Source organism: Gallus gallus, chromosome 4, assembly GCF_016699485.2.
Source record: "Gallus gallus isolate bGalGal1 chromosome 4, bGalGal1.mat.broiler.GRCg7b, whole genome shotgun sequence".
Taxonomy (NCBI): Eukaryota; Metazoa; Chordata; class Aves; order Galliformes; family Phasianidae; genus Gallus; species Gallus gallus.
The window spans coordinates 1,872,466-1,887,722 of NC_052535.1; the positions used below are offsets into that span (position 1 = coordinate 1,872,466).

Genomic DNA, 15,257 nt, shown 5'->3' on the forward strand with positions numbered 1-15,257 from the left:
ATGCAGTACAGCAGAAGGATGGCCCTGGACAGTGCTTACATAGCTGAGGGCTGTTCCCCCTCAAAGCATTGCTGAGCAGCTTAAACCTCACTTACATCTGAGTTTGTTAAATAATAGCCCTACCCTGATGGTCTTCTGTGACATTTTGTCCTCTGGAAGCAGATGTTCGTTGGACAGGGTGGAAGTTGGCTGGGGATGGCCCACGTGCAGTGAAGCTGGCTATGGGATATCTGGAAGGAAGTGTCAGTGGGGTGCATGGGAACAGGCTGTCATGCAAACTGGGAGCTCTCCATCAAAAGTAATGGCTGTAGAGACGCCTGCTGCAACCTCAGAGCCTCTTCTGATCTTGTTACCATGTTCAGGCTTCTGGAGGCAGTGAGATCACAACAGCTCGACTTCCTTCTGTGGGCAAACAAGAAAGAGCTCTTCCTGTTGTGACCTTGTGTTTCTCTCCTGCCCTTGGTAAGCTGTACCTTACTTATCTGCAAACACGATCTTTCCCTGCCCTGCTCCTCGTTGAAAAGAACTGAGTGTTGGCACTGAGACCCCGGGGGTGTTCTGGGAGAAACTGATGGAGCTGAAAGGTGGGGGATGGCATCTCCAACTGGAAGGCAGCACCCAGCGGGCTGTTGGCACCTGGCGCGCCTTCACACACTGCTCGAGGGCACCTACACCCAACCAAAGGACCCGGCACTCCCAGAGCAACTGCTAATTCCATACCATGGCTCTCTGTTGGATGCTGATGGGTGACAACTCTGCGCTCCCATCATGATGATGTGGCAGAGGGGTGGTGTTATGGGATAGGGCCAATGGGGTGGTGCTGGAGCAGCACTGTGTGGCTGAGCAGAGGAACTCTGTGCTGCTGGTGGCTGTGTGCTCCAGGCCCCTCTTCTACCTCCGGTGATGGGGAACGCCAAGAGAGGAGGATGAGCTCTCTGGAGGATGGTGGGGGCTGAGTATCCTGCAGAATAACTGCAGAATGGCAAAAATAGCTCCTTAAAAGCCTCTGAAGCAGAGCCATCCTAATGGCTGCTCCTGACGTCTCAGGCTCCGCGTCTCCCCCGTGTCGCTGCTGAGCACTCGGGATGCATTCAGCCCATTACGTCGCAGCAGTTATTTGAATTTCCCAGGCTGATTTTTGTGTTCAATTCCATATTCTCCACCATTGCTCTTATGGACTCTCTCAATCATCTCCCCCTCCGTGCCCATGTGTACACACACGAGTGCCTCTCTGCATCCCCAACCTGCAGCCTCGTCCCTGTTTGAAAGATGTTCCTCTATCAGCACGATCTTTGGAGCATTGAATTGAACAGGGAATTAGATTTCTGTGGCTGCAGTATCTCAGCATCTCTCCCTCTGCACCCGCTCCGTTTCCCTGCATGCTCTCTGGGATGTCTCCGCCATTCTGGCAACGCTTCTATATTTCATTTCAGTCAGATCAGGTCTGCAGAGCTCAGCCCACTTTGGTGCCAGTGGGTGCACAAGGCACTGACCAGGGCTTTGTGGGGCTGTGCTGCAGTTTGCTGGCTGTGCCTGTGGCAAAACGGAGCAGGCAGGGAGTCAAAGGGACCAAGGAGTTCCCTGCTGTCCTCCGCCGGTGCCAGCAGTGGGGCAGGTTTGTCATCAGTCCAACCCCATTTACATCACTGGTGTTTGGAGTCGGACCCGAAGGGCAAGGGATGCTTCATGTTCATCTTTAGACTCCAGCTCTGTGCTTAATAGCTCACCATCTCAGTGCTGAGCTGCTGAGCCAGGAATCCCACAGAGGGCAGCTGGGGGCTCTGCCATTGACGTTTGTGCTGTTAAGTTGTGGATCCAGCACTCATGCTCAGTGGAAATGGGACCACTCCTTCCCTCTGCCTGGAAACACGGCCTCACCAAAGCACCCAGTGCTGCTCTCAGCTCCAGTCAGCACATGTCAGAGGGGCACTGCTTCTGGAATCCTGGCCTGAGGTTTTCTGTCAGCGGAAATCCAGGCTAAGGCAAAAGCATCAAGAAACCTGTGAGCCCTGCAGACACCGGTTGAAACAGTTGCCTTTCAGCTTGGAAATACCGACTCTTCCTTTTTATCAAATCACACCCAGCGTCACTGGTGCTAAAGGAGCAGGATCAAATTGTCTCTTAGTTTTCCCAGCGCGTTGACTTGCTGCACTTGGCAGTATTTGCAGTCAAATCCATCTTCTCTTCCCCAGCCAGGCGCTCACTGCTGGCAGAGCACGCAGGAGAGGGGAAGGGAGAAATAAAAGCACATTGCATGATGGCCCCAGCCTGTTTCTGCACCTGGGGGGGGGGGCTGAGCACCTCCAGCTGTGCCTTGGCTGTGTATTTCCCACTTGTTCAAGCTTCTTCTGCACTCCAGGAGTTGGTATCCTGCTCCAGTTCTGAGTTTTTGAATGGACTGAGCTGCCTATGGAGGTATCTGCCTGCTGCCTGTGCTGCTGCCTTCAGACTCATTACACACCTGGAGTCAGAGGGGCTGAGGTGACACATGTGCCTTTGCTTTTCTCTCTGATCTGCACAGCCCCAGGCCCACGGCTGTGCTGGGGGATCCCTAGCACTGCACTAAGCATGTTACTCTTGTAGCAGCCCTGCCACTGCCAGCACAGCTCTGGTGTGTGCCCTGTGTGCGTGTGCTCAGGTGTTGCTGTGCTTCTTCCTCCCCAGATTTCCTCCTCCTCACACTCTCCTCCCTGCTGTGCACCTAGCACTGGCTCTTTTCTTTGCCACTGCAGGGGATTCCTTTCATTCTCAGTGAGAATCCTCCCGCTGCCTCTTAAATCTTTCCACTTTCCATTGAAGTGCTGCAGGCCTGGTGAGGCTGAATGGAATGGAGATGTCCTCAAGGAGGTCTCCAGCTCCTGGGGAGGCATTAGGGCTGCTCTCAGTGCAGGGCTCATGCTCCCACCCCCATGCTTCTCCCTTTGTGCCTTCAGCACCCACGCAGCAATGATGGGAAGAAGCTGACCTCTCCAATTAGTGCTTACAGTGTGATTGCAGCCCAGACAGGTGCTCCAGCTGCAGTGGGGGGAGCGTCATCTCCATTCATCACTTTATTAGCGCTGTAATCATGCAGGGCTGCAGTTACCTTTATTTACAGGCTCTGCTGGGGCCAGCTGTGCTCTTTCAGTGAGCAGTTTGGAGGTTCATGCTACCATACAATGGAAGCATTTACTGTCATGTCACCATTCAGTCTGGGCTGATGCCTGACTGCTGGTAAGGGGGGATGCTGCTGAGTAAAAGGAAGGGAGAGGGGAGGGCTGTGCTGCCCTCGGCTGTGCCGTTGGGCTCTGGAGCTGTTCTTGGGGAACTCAAGGATGCACAGAGTGCAGCACAGAACCCTACGGGCTGCAGGCAGCTTTGTGCCATGCTGGAAATTGGAAGAGGTCTGCATGTTTGTTTCTTCTTTTAAATTAAAAGTGCCCCAGGGGCTGCCAGCATCCTCAGCTAGACAGAAGACAATGCAAAATGCAAAAGGACAGTGAGAAACCATCAGATTTGCAGTCCCAGGAGAGAGCAGCCACACCAATTAGCAGTAGGGGCTGGCAACTGCCTGGCTGGAAGGGGAATTCACTCCCCATTCTGCACACGGGGTTGGGGAGCGCTGCTCTGGGTTTGCACTGGGCAGGAGGGGAGGAGGTGACCCAATGGGGGTACACGTGGAGCTGCATCCCATCCCTGGCCCACACATGTGGAGGGGACCAGGCTGGGCTTCCACCACAGCATCTTCCCACCCAACAGGTGGCTTCAGCACATGAGCAGGCTGATGAGGGATGGTGGCAGAGCAGAAGGGGCCTCTCAGCTATGGGTCACAAACTGATACTTCTAGCGCTCGGTATTCCACTTCTAAACAAGATTACAGAGTAAATTCAAGAAGGATGAAAACATCCTGCTCATCTACAATCCAAAGAGCTTTTCCCCCTCTGGCTTTATTAAGAGCACCTTAAGGATGAGAAGGAGGAAAGGGGAGTGATTCAAAGGGAACATCAAAATGCATTTCCATGCTTTCCGTGCAGGCAGGGCGCTGCTCCCAGCCCCGCAGCACAGCAGCTTCTGTTCAGGGCTTCTTGAGAGGGACCCAGAGCTGTGGGTAGGGTCTGTTTGCAATGCTATTTTGATGGCACACATCTGAAGTGTTGGATCGGGAATTCAACGCCATCATCTGTTCTCACTCTTTTCAGCCCATCTCCATAAAAGAGGGAAACACAAATGCTTTGCATCTAAAAATAAATGCAGTCCTCTGCTTTCCCCGTGCTGCTGCAGGTGGTGTTTGTGTCAGCATTGCCCTGACCCTACTCATGGTGGCTGATGTGTTTCCTCGATGTGGTCAGTGGGCACAGTGGGGCTGTGGTTGGACTGCATCACCTTTTCCAACCTTAATGCTTCTGTGATTCTATGAAAGCTTGGCTCTTGCCTTGGACAACCCCAGGAGGTCTTTCCCAGCTCCATCCAAGTCCTTCTCCCAGGCTGAGACTTCAGGAATTGGGCTTCTAAATATCACAGGATTGATCTGAACACCGCGACTCATTCATTTTTAAATACCAGTTCTTAGATGCTTATCCTCTGCTGTTAGGTATGCATCCCCGAGCCTCTCCGGGTATATACGAGGCCTTGAAATTTAATCCTTAAAGAACGTGTTAAAAATTCAGTCCTTCGTGCGTGGCTCTGTGATTTTGGAGGCTGAGGTTTGGAGGAAAAAGCAAACATGGGGAGCACGTGGTGGGACAGCAAGGCAGCGAGGCACGGCACGGAGTGGCACAGCGTGGCATGCAGGTGGGGTCACCCAGCTGGGAAAGGGACCACCTGGTGCTCACAAAGCTGAGGATCTGCTGCTTCTTTTCCTCTCTGTTAAGCAAAGGCAAAACCCTCTGCTTCCTTCGGGGCGAAGCACTCTGTGCGCGCAGGGATTCCTGCTTGGGGAAAGGAGCCAGAGAACACATTGAAAGCCTGTACATGCGTGGGGTGCGTTTCTGGAGGGATTTGTGCCTCCTGGGGAACCTTCAAAGGCATCCACAAGCCCCCAGCGTGCTGCTGTGGCTGCTGAGGGATGGGGCAGCCCTGAGCTCGGTACCACCAGCACCAAACTCCTGGGGCTCCGGAGGCACAGCCAGAGGTCCCTTCTCCCTCCATGCCCCCGCCTTGCTGATTTCCAGCACCTGCCCCAAAGGATCTGCTGTCCCACAGCACCGTTGCTGCTGGGCTGGACTGCTTTATGACACACAGCCTTTGCACTGCCCCAGCTGGAATGCCCACCTCCAGCCTGTATGTCAGCTACAGCCGCCTGCAGAGCTGTGCTTGTGCCGGGGTAACACTCGCCAGCTCCCAGGCGCAAAGGTGGAAAGGCAGAGGACAGCTAGAAACAACCCGGGAAAGCAGCTGCTTAGAATAGAAAGAGGTGTGTAACCATGGCTTCGGCTCTGTGCTGCGTGCCTGAAATGCAGATGTCTGCCACTGGCTCTGCTGGGCCAGAGCCGGCAGCCGCATAAAGGGACCAGGAAAGCACTGGGGTCCCAGGCTGGGGGTGGTGCTCAGTTTGGTGTGATGGCCACGAATGATCCCCAGCTCCAGACCCAGCATCCCCATCTGCAGTGAAGGAGCCTTCCTGGGCGTTGCTGTCCCCACCACAGGATGTGGAAGCCCCAGCTGTGTGCCATCCAGCCCTTCCACCCCTCCAGCATCCCCACCACGGAGGGAATTACCCCAGGCAGGAACCGGCGCATGCTGAGAATGAGAATTCAATGTCTGAATGCCTTCAGTTCCTTCCTCCAAATAAATCACTGAGTGACTCTAATTACTGTGCTCGCCCTGCGTACACACCAGCTTCATACAGAAAATGAGTGCAGAAGGATTTATGACTGCTGATTCTTGATCTTTCATTTTTGATATTAAAGCATGTTTAATTCATCGCAACATAGATTAAAATAAGGGAGGCCGCGGATGGACTCTGGGTGTGTTTAGGAATTTGGTTGCTGCGCTGCCTGCCTTGCAGCAGGACTGCTTGTCCTCCCTTCTGAGCCCACCCGAGCTTGGGATGTGCCTGATTCCTATTTCATGTAACCACCCCACCTCCTCCAGCTGTGGATCTGCGGCTGTTTGGACAGCAGTACTGGAGAGAACGGTCACCAAGAGGTTATTTCTCCGGGAGGGACAGCTCGCAGCCTCATTAGATGCAACAGGAGTTGCTGAGGTTTGAGGCTTCCCTAAGCAATCGGCCATCTCTGCTACTATGAATCATCTCCTGCTTGCCAAAAAGCTCTCCTCTGTGCTACAAAAGCCCTTGGCCTTTAGGGCACTGTTTGCACTGAATCTCCAACTATCATGCAAGCATTTCCAGTATAGTCTGGGAGCATCCTCCTTATCCTAAACATTCCCCCAGCCTTCCCCAGCCCCTGCTGTTATTTGGGGTTGATTGGTTCTGCGGCTAAAAGCCCTTTAGACACTCTTGTTAGCACTGAAGGTGAGGTCCGCAGTGTGCCCAGAACTGCAGGGTGATGGCAGTAAATCAGCTTTCACTTTATTACAACGACTGGAAAATCCTGATGGAGAGCAGCAGAGGTGTCCTCAAAGGGGCCATTGCCCAGCAGTGAGCTGCCAACCCTGTGCTTTGCTCCTGATTTATCTTCCTGCTGAGCTGCAGGATGGCTTCGAGCTCCTTGTGCTGCCTGGGGGGCTGCAAGTAATGCCAGGGTCCTGGCTGGCAATGGGGGCTGGTGTGATGGGCACACACCCTAGAGCAGGGGGTGCTGGAGGCGGTCCCAGATATAAGTTCTCTCCCTTGCATGGCGTTGAGGAGGGGTACCATACTCTTGCAGTCATTAATTCATCTCTATGAGGGGCATCGCCAGGTGCCTCAAATCAGACCCCCACCTCCTAATAGAGGTATATAGAGAAAAAGGCTGCTTATCCTCTTCCATTTCCCCCCACCCCCCTCGGTAGGGAGCTGCTCTGTGCTCAGGTGCATGGAAGCTGCACCAGGTGCAAGGAGCCCACATACTGCCCTATCTCTGCTGCACTCCTGATTTATCCCCAGCAAGGAGGAATTGGGGTCGTTCCCCACCTGTAGAGGGGACAGCAGCCCATGGGGGGGTCTGCAGGCTGTGGTATGAAGGGGTGGGGGGAAGCAAAGAGATGCCCTTCTGCCCCGTGGGGTGCTTGCTGTGCTGGGACCCGTGGCTCTGTCTGTGCTCCTCTCAGTGTGCCATTAAGAAAAAAAGATCAGTGCTCCCAGAAGCTAAAAATAACAGCAGGCAACGAATGGGGCTTGGCCAGGAGACAGTACGGGAACGCGGGGGTGTGGAGCAGGAGGTGTAATTTCACTGCTGCTCCTCCAGCAACAGGGCGAGGGAGAAGGGGATGAACCGAGGCAGCCATCGCCGAGGTAAACGCTGCGTGGCACCACGGGTGGGGGGGGCAGAGCTGGGGGGGTGGTGGGGTAGAGCTGGGAAGGGGGGGAGAGCTGCGGGCTGAGAGTAGTGGGAGCCGGGCTGCATGCGAGGATGGAAAGCTATGCTGCTAAATGAGGGAGTGAGTGCAAACAGACTGTAATTACCATCGCTCCTCCAGCGCCAGCTCTCCGCTCGCCCCAAGCTGTCAGATGCTCTCCCGTGAATGCCTCCATCTCCTTTGCGTGGCCAAATCTGTTTATTCGCTCCTCCGGACCCGGCGCTCTGCTGTCAGCTGGGGAGGGGGTGGGGGAGGAAGGAGGGATGGGGATGTGAGGGTACTGTTCCGTGGGGAGGTGTGTGCTGGGGGTGCTCACGTTGATACAGATGCAGTGAAGCGGCCACAGCTGCTCGGTGCTTCAAGCCCTCCTTGAATGGCTGCAGTCTGTCTGCGGTGACGGCCCCACGAGTGGCACGGAGGGGACGGGTGCTACCTACCTCTGTGCCAAGGGATGAGTCCCTGCTCCTCTCCCACAGCTACGCACGGGGAAGGGATAGGCAGAGGGATTCGCCTCCTCCAGCTGGTTTCAGGTCCTGCCCTCCTGGCACAGGTGGGAGCGCCTGGCTCTGATACCCCCAGCACGCCCCGACCGCTGCCTGGGAGGAAAACAAAGCGAAAAACAGCCACGGCAACAGGTCCAATTAGCAAAGGCATTGATGCCTCCGGCTTTCAGAGGGGGCTGAGCTGTCTGGCAGCCAGGCTGCTCTGTGCAGATGGACCAATTTAGCCAGGTAAGGAAGGAGCCGCAGAGCTGGAGTGCTGCCATCTCCCCGGCCGGCTCCGGCGCTGCTCCGCTCTGTAATTGTGCTGCAGCCATACAGACAGCTGCCATCCATCACCCCGCTGCCTCTGCTCCTGGGATGGCATCCACAGGGCAGTGTGGTCCCTGGGTGCTGCATCCCTGCAGGGCTGTGCTCCTGGTGCCTGCTTGTCCTCCCAGCTGTGGGGTGAAACTGGAGCCCAGGATGGACCTGAGATTCCCCTGGGGTGGAATCAGGTTCCTTGTTATCAGATTCCTTGTTAGCCAACAACTAGGTGCAAGGGAGAAAGCTTTTTTCCTACTCTCCACAACAGGAAGATCTTCTGTGTGAGTTTAATGACTCCTTAATGGCACGCGGTGAGAGATCCTGAGTGCTCCCTCCCAGAGAAGCTCTGCTGGAGGATGACACTTCTCAGGGCTGAGAGGCAGATCCATAGCAGAATGAATGGGCTTCCTTGGTACCTGCAAGCTGCTGGCCTTCTGCTCCCCATTGAACCCCATTATCCCCAGTACAGAGCATCCCTGTGCTGGTTGGAGTGTGTGGTGTCAACCAGAGCTGCCCCAGTCTGTCTGCACCAGAAACATGGGGCTCTGCCTCCAGCAAGCTCCTGCAGGCATGCAGGCTTGCACGAATCTTGCTGTGTGAAGAATGCTCTTTTACCAGTTTGAAGGGTTCTTTTGCTGTTACTGCAACACATTCCTAATTGCATGTTTAATTGAGGCCTATGGGGACTGAGGAGGCTGAAGCAGGTGCTGTGGAAGATGGGCTTTAGGCAAGCAGAGGGCAATGGGGGAGAAGCAGCAGAATGGAGCCCAGTGGCTGTCCCACTCCCCCCGCCCCCTTCTTCCCCACCCCCCCCCCCGCCTTTGACCCCACCACTGTAAGCAGGGCACATGCCACCTCAAGGCACCCTGTGCTCACGGTGCTGCCCTCACAAGTCCCTGCAGTCCAACCTAGGTCCCCAAAACCCCAACACCCTCTCACCTTCACTGCACGTGGGCACCCCTGGCACAGGGAGAAGCCTCCTTGCCTTGCACTGTGCCCCCTGGGCTCACTGCTCCGCTCTGCATCCCACGAGGAGGAGCATCACCAAAGGTACCCTGCAATACCTGTGGGCACTGCTGTGTCCTGCAGGTGACAACCGCCTGGGAGTGGTGCTGGTGTCCGCCTGCTCCCAGCCCCACTCCCTTGTGCTACTGCTCCCACAGCTGCTGAGCCTGTTGCTTACATAAACTGCTCGCTCTCGAGTGCTGATGGAGCTGTTTGCTTCCCATCCCACTGGGCTCGGCGAGCTAATTTTATTTTTCCTGGGCTTAATGGGATGTTTATTCCACAACAGCCTTCCCACGGCGCCCGGCAGGAGGGATGCTGTGCCCTCAGCCCAGCACCGCTGCAACCGAGTGCTCCCAGTGCTGGGGGCTGAGCTCTGCTCCCCAAACCCAGCCCAGTGGTTTTGGTCAGCCCCGGTGAGGACTCAGGGCTCCATGTGGAGCAGGCGGGGATGGGGCAGCCCTGAGTCCTGCCATGTCGTGGCAGCGCAGCTCCCAGCAGGTGACAGTGATCCGGCTTGACAACTGCTGGGTTGTTTCATGACAACTGCCAAGCAGCCATCGGGTAGTCGTGATTTCTCCTACTCGCTCTGGCTCAGAGCCATCTGGAGAGATGGAGTAGGAGGGGGCTGCTCTGCTCCTCTTGTAAAAGGGAGGAAGCCCAGGTGTGCACCTCCCATCCTCATCCCATCCACCACACATGCTGCTGGAGCAGTGATCCCACACACCAGGGGATATTCCCCAGCTCTTTGCAGGAGGGCCGTGTCCCCCTCTCTGAGCTCGTGCTTCTAACAGCTTTACAGCAGCAGCCAAAGCTGAAAGGTGTGTGTGAGCAGGTGGCTGCAAGCAGCACGCCCTACTGCTCTGCAATGGGAGGGATATCTGCGCACACAAGCGAGGCAGAGGGATGAACATGTATTTATGGAGCAAACTTTGATATTAAAAGCTAGAAAACCCTATCAGCTTTGTTAGATCTTCCCTTCAATCTTCATCTTGAAAAAATATATATTTTTACAAGTTATTTTCACACGGTTGGATCTGTAAAGAGACCAACATTGCCACGAGTTTAAAAATAGTGCAGGAGATGCTGAGATGGGAGCAGAGAGCCTTCCCGAGGGGTGCTGTGCCCAGGGAGGCAGCAGGAGGGGACACACAGACCCCCAGCACGGGCGTGTTGTCAGGTGGGAGATGGAGAGAGGGGAACCACCTGGGGAGAATGCAGTCCAGATGTTCTCTGGGTGCTGCTCTGCTGGTGGCTCTGTGGCTGTGGGGAGGTCTGGGGGAGCACTGATAAAATGGGGAGCACCGCGTGGCCAAGGGCTGGGGGGGATTTCTGCAGGGCTCGGGGCACAGAGCTGCTGGTGGGACGGGGGATGCAATGAAGGCAGCAAAAGTGCTTGTGGTTTGGGTAAGAGGTCGGAGCCGGGAAGCTGCAGGCAGGTCTGACTTCTGGGAGTTGCTGGAGCCCTGACCAAGGCAAGGGGTGACGATGGAATCATAGAATTACTCAGGTTGGAAAGGACCTCAAAGATCATCAAGTCCAACCGCAGCCTAACCATAGCACCCTAATTCTAACAGCCCTCTGCTAAACCGTATCTCTGAGCACCACATCCAAACGGCTCTTAAACACATCCAGGGACGGTGACAGCTTCTCAAAGGAGGGATTCACGGTTTGCAAACCCGTTTGCGTTCTTTCCTGTGGGCGCTATCCAGCTAATTGTGTACCTGAATTCCCCAAATCCATGGTAACTTCACCCCTCAGCCCTCATATTTCCCCATACTTTAATGAGAAACACGCACAAGCCTCCTTCTGTGCCTAGATAACGGTTTCCTTAAGAGCTTTTGTTGTGTTTTTTTTTTTTTTTTAATGGAGGAGGTTACCATGGAGTTACCTATGGATGGGAGCGCAGGAAGCACAGTGCATTTGGAGAGAAGGGTGAAGAGCAAGAGGTGCAAACCTGGCACATCGCACAGAAGTTCTAAAGGTGCTCAAAATGAAGCAGACGGGGAACTGCAGAAGGCTCCCATGGTGTCGAGCGAGAGGATGGCATGCATGGCAAGCGGGGCTGGGTGCTGGCGACGCAGTACCGGAGCTGCGGGGGGCACGGAGGTGGTCTTGAAATGGGATCGTGGGCAGAGCCCGGGATCGGGGGCTCAGGAGGCGGGTGGGCAGCGGGGAGATGCTCCAGCTCGGAAAGGGCGGCGGAGAGGGGTATTCCTCTGATGACAGAGCACCGGGCGCGGGACCTCCGACGGGATGGGGACCCGGGGATGCGCGCCGCGCACACCGCAGCTGATTGCGCCCTCGTCCCGACGGGGCAGCGCGGGGTTCTCCCGCCGCCCCCCGCCCCCTCCTCCCTCTTTCCCCGGGCCCCGCCCCGCGTATCCACAGCCGCTCGCAGCCCCGCAGAGCCGCGCACAGCGCCCGGTGCCGCAGCCGCCCGCCGCCGCCGGCCGGAGGGAGCGGGCAGCCCGGCGGCATGGCGGGGCGGGGGCGGCGGGCACCGGCTGCGCGCTGAGGGGCGCGCGGTGCGGTGCGGGCGCTGCGGCGGCAGAGCCATGGGGGCGGCGGCCCGCAGGGGCCCGGCCGTGCCCGCCCGCCGCGTCGCCCGCCTGAGCCACCGGCAGCGACGGAGGGAGCGGAGCAGGAGCCGAGGTGAGCGCTGTGCGCCCGGTGGGGGGGCAGCGGGGCCGGGGGTGGAGATGCGCGCTGCCCGCTGCCGTCTCAAGCAGTTTGCAGGAGTTCGTTCCGCTCCCCGAGCGGTGCGCTGCTTGCTGCCCGCGCCAAGGTTATGCGGGAGGTTTGCCTCCTCCTGCCTTGCTGCGGGGTTCCCGTGCTCCCCCCAGGTTTGGGTGCTCCGAAGGTGCTGAAGCAAGACTCTGCTTCGCCCCGTGTGGCGGTGTTAGACGTGATGTTGTGCGGGTACCGGAGGATGCAGCCCAGGGTGCATCCTTTCCATCCATCCTGCTGCGGTTGTAGCTCATGGATGGTGCATCTGCAGGTGGTACCCGCCCAGCCCAGAGGCACAGGAGGAGGAATCTGCTCTTAGGGCTCCGGGGGGGTTCAATGGGATCCGTGCCGCTCCCCCCAGCCCCACTTTCCCCACCCAGGAGCTGTGCCGTTGCTGCTGGGTCACCTTGGCACACTCCCAGGCAGAGATGCCTTCCGTGTTCTCCCGGTGTTGTGGCGTTTATTGATGTGGATTGCACCCAGCTGAGCTGAAAGAACAGAGGGGAAGGCGCTTTGCTTCTGGCTTGGGCTTGTTGGTGTTCTTTCCCTGTTTCCCTGATATAGGACGACTGGGATGGGCTGACTTTTCCTCCTTGCTGGCAGTGGGACTGGTGGAGGGATGTGATTCCCTCCTTAGGAGATCTGCAGGGAGAGAGCAACATGAAAATATTTGCATCCTTCTCCTTTCATATGACAACCGGATAGCCCTGGGCTGCCTTTCACTGTCCTGTGCCTCAGTTTCCCCGTCTCTGCAAGGGAAGAGGAGAGACAAACCGGCTCTCACCAGCAAGGGCTCAGATGCAGTTTGTTGTGTGTGAGAGCCTCAGTGGGCACAAGGCTTCCCGGGGGCCAAGAACAGCTCTGGATCAGGCCCAAGGGATGCTGAGCTGCCATCCTGCGGCAAGGAGTTCCACACTGCGCCTGAGCAGCAACCCAAAATTGTGTTAAGAAATGAAAGAAAACGTGATTTATTTATTTTTAAGGTTTTTTCTTTCTTTCTTTTTTTTTAAGAGGAAAGCAGGAATAACCCCTGTCCAGGTCGGAGGGCTCTGCTGTGCTTTGGGCCCTCTGAGGATCGGTGTGTAGCTGAGCTGCAGCCTTGTGCACTCACTGCTTGCTGGGGCTCACATCCCTTATCAAAGAGCTTTGGGTGGTTTTGGTGATGTGCATTGGGCTGGGGCATGGAGCAGCACTTGGCAGGCAGTGGGGCTCCTTGGTTGAGAAGCCCAGGGAGGAAGCAAATCCCACTACCCCAGCACCGAGGTTTGGGTGTTTGCCACCACCTGGGGTGCCCTATAGCATAGATCTGTCTCAGGTAGCTCGGCTGTTTGAGTGGCTGGCAGGGAGATGCATTGGATGCATGCTTGGTTAGCACAGCAGCCTGGAGTGCAGCCGCTGCAAAGCCCACTTGCGTGGGGTGCTGCTGACTGCAGTGCTCCCGCATAAGGGCACAGAGCTGTCTGTGGGTCCTGGACTGTCCCAGGGTGTCAGGAAAGGCTGAGCTGCCTGGTGCCATGGGCAGGTGCTGCTGGCTGCCAGCAGCTGGCTCTGCCTTGCTGGAGCTCTGCCTGCAGCTGCAACTCTGAGCTGAGCAAGCAGCTATCTGCGTGCGAGGGGGATTGGGATCATTTGAGAAGGAAAGGCCTATGGAACAGGTGCAAAGCCACAGCTGTTTTGTATGCTGGTGGCTGTGAGAGGACCTCCTGGGGTGCAGATCAGGCTCAGACTGTCTCTGTTTGTTAGCAATAAGGCTCAGGATGGGAGGTTGCTCGGACAGGGGCCCATTGGCCTCAAGGTTCCCAAGGCAGGAGAGGAGCTCGGTGCTCTCAGTGAGCTCTGGAGCTCACCTCTGTAAGCTGAGATAAGCCAGACCTCCCTTTGAACATCAGCTCCTAACATCAGGTCCTGTCTAGCATGGGACTTCCAGAGCAGAAAGCAAGCTGGAGATAAGGCAGTGTTTGCACATGTATTTCAGCGTGTTGCTTTGTCCCCTGTGACCACGCTGACTGACCTGTGTGCTGGGGAGCAGCCAGCTGGGCTCTGGGACTTGTTCGTGGCTCTGCAGAGATCAGATCTTGCCTCACATCACAGCCCCGTGCAGAGGATGCTTCCACTGCCTGCTCAGCAGCTGCTCCCTGGCACTGAAGGACAAAGCTGCTAGCCCTCAGCTCTGCCCTATGCTTGTAGAGCCCACTGCTAGTGGTCCTTCCACTGAAGTCCCTTACAAAACTCTCAATTCATCCCTGTGAGCTAAGTGCCATCCACCAGGGCAGCACCAACACACAGGCACCACATTCCAGAAATGAGAAAGCATTTATGTAAGGACAAGGAAGGCAGCTGCCTTGCAGAGCCCCCAGGCTGCTCAGATCAGGGCATGGATCCCACAGGGGTAGAGCACTGCTCCCTGAGCTGCAGCAGCCAGCGATGGCATGGGGAGAGCTGGCACCAAAGAGAACCCTCGTGCTGATGATTTCTCAGAGCATGCAGTAGGAGGAGGGCAGCTGAGCTGCAGTAATGGTCCCTCTCACTCCCTGAAATGGCTGAAGCTGTGCTGCATGCTCCCAGCACCCTGCCTGTGGGAGCTGAGGCATCACCCATCCACAGTGTCTGTGCCGCAGGGTTCTTCCAGCCTCAAAACTAAGGGACAGAAGTATGGGTCCACCGAGATGTGGCCCTGTCCATCCCCATATGGCACAGCTGTGGGGCTGGGTAGCCAGCAGCACTGTGACAGCTCTGGTGGTGGTAACAAGGGGACTGGGGCAGCCCCACACCTTGCACAGCCCGAGCTCCAAGGCATCAGCCCAGCACAGCCTCAGCACACGGAATGGTTGCTGAGTGATGCTGGGAACGCTTCTGAGCTCCTCATCGTTCTCCCTGCCTCTCTTTTAAATTAATCAGGAGCTGGCCTCAGCAGTCAGTCGATACTGAGATTTATCTCTTAAATAGCATTATTGATTGCCTGGGAAGCCTGGTTTTGTATTGATAGATATGTACACGTGCAGACAAGCCCTCTGCCAAGTCCCGGTGGTGAACGGTACGGAGTGTACCGCGCAGAGACTGCTCATCATGGGCTGGGTCGCGTGTGTGCCTGCGTGATGGGGATGCAGATCCCTGCTGGAGAGCACGGTGAGGCACCCGGGGGTGTTTGGGCACAAACCCTTTTGTATCCATCCACCGTCTTGCCCAATCTGGGACTTCCACCCTGTTCATTTTCTGCAGTGTGGTGTTGCAGAGCTACTGATGCTGCCAGCGTGCAGTGCCTGGGTAGGATGCTGT

At 56.5% G+C, this 15,257-nt stretch overlaps 1 protein-coding gene across 6 annotated transcripts in view; it reads left to right on the forward strand.

Annotated features, from left to right (window-relative positions):
* The first annotated feature begins 7,312 nt into the window (after positions 1-7,312).
* FRMPD3 (FERM and PDZ domain containing 3) overlaps positions 7,313-15,257 on the forward strand; it is a 44,621-nt gene continuing 36,676 nt past the window's right edge. For 2 of the 6 annotated variants that reach the window (XM_040700007.2, XM_025150322.3), the window contains exon 1: positions 11,151-11,235. The gene's annotated coding sequence lies outside the window, so the exon portion shown is untranslated. Of the gene's footprint in view, positions 7,376-11,123; positions 11,236-11,842; positions 11,907-15,257 lie in introns of those variants that run through there. The other 4 variants (XM_015278359.4, XM_040700005.2, XM_040700004.2 and 1 more) reach the window with 3 other exon arrangements.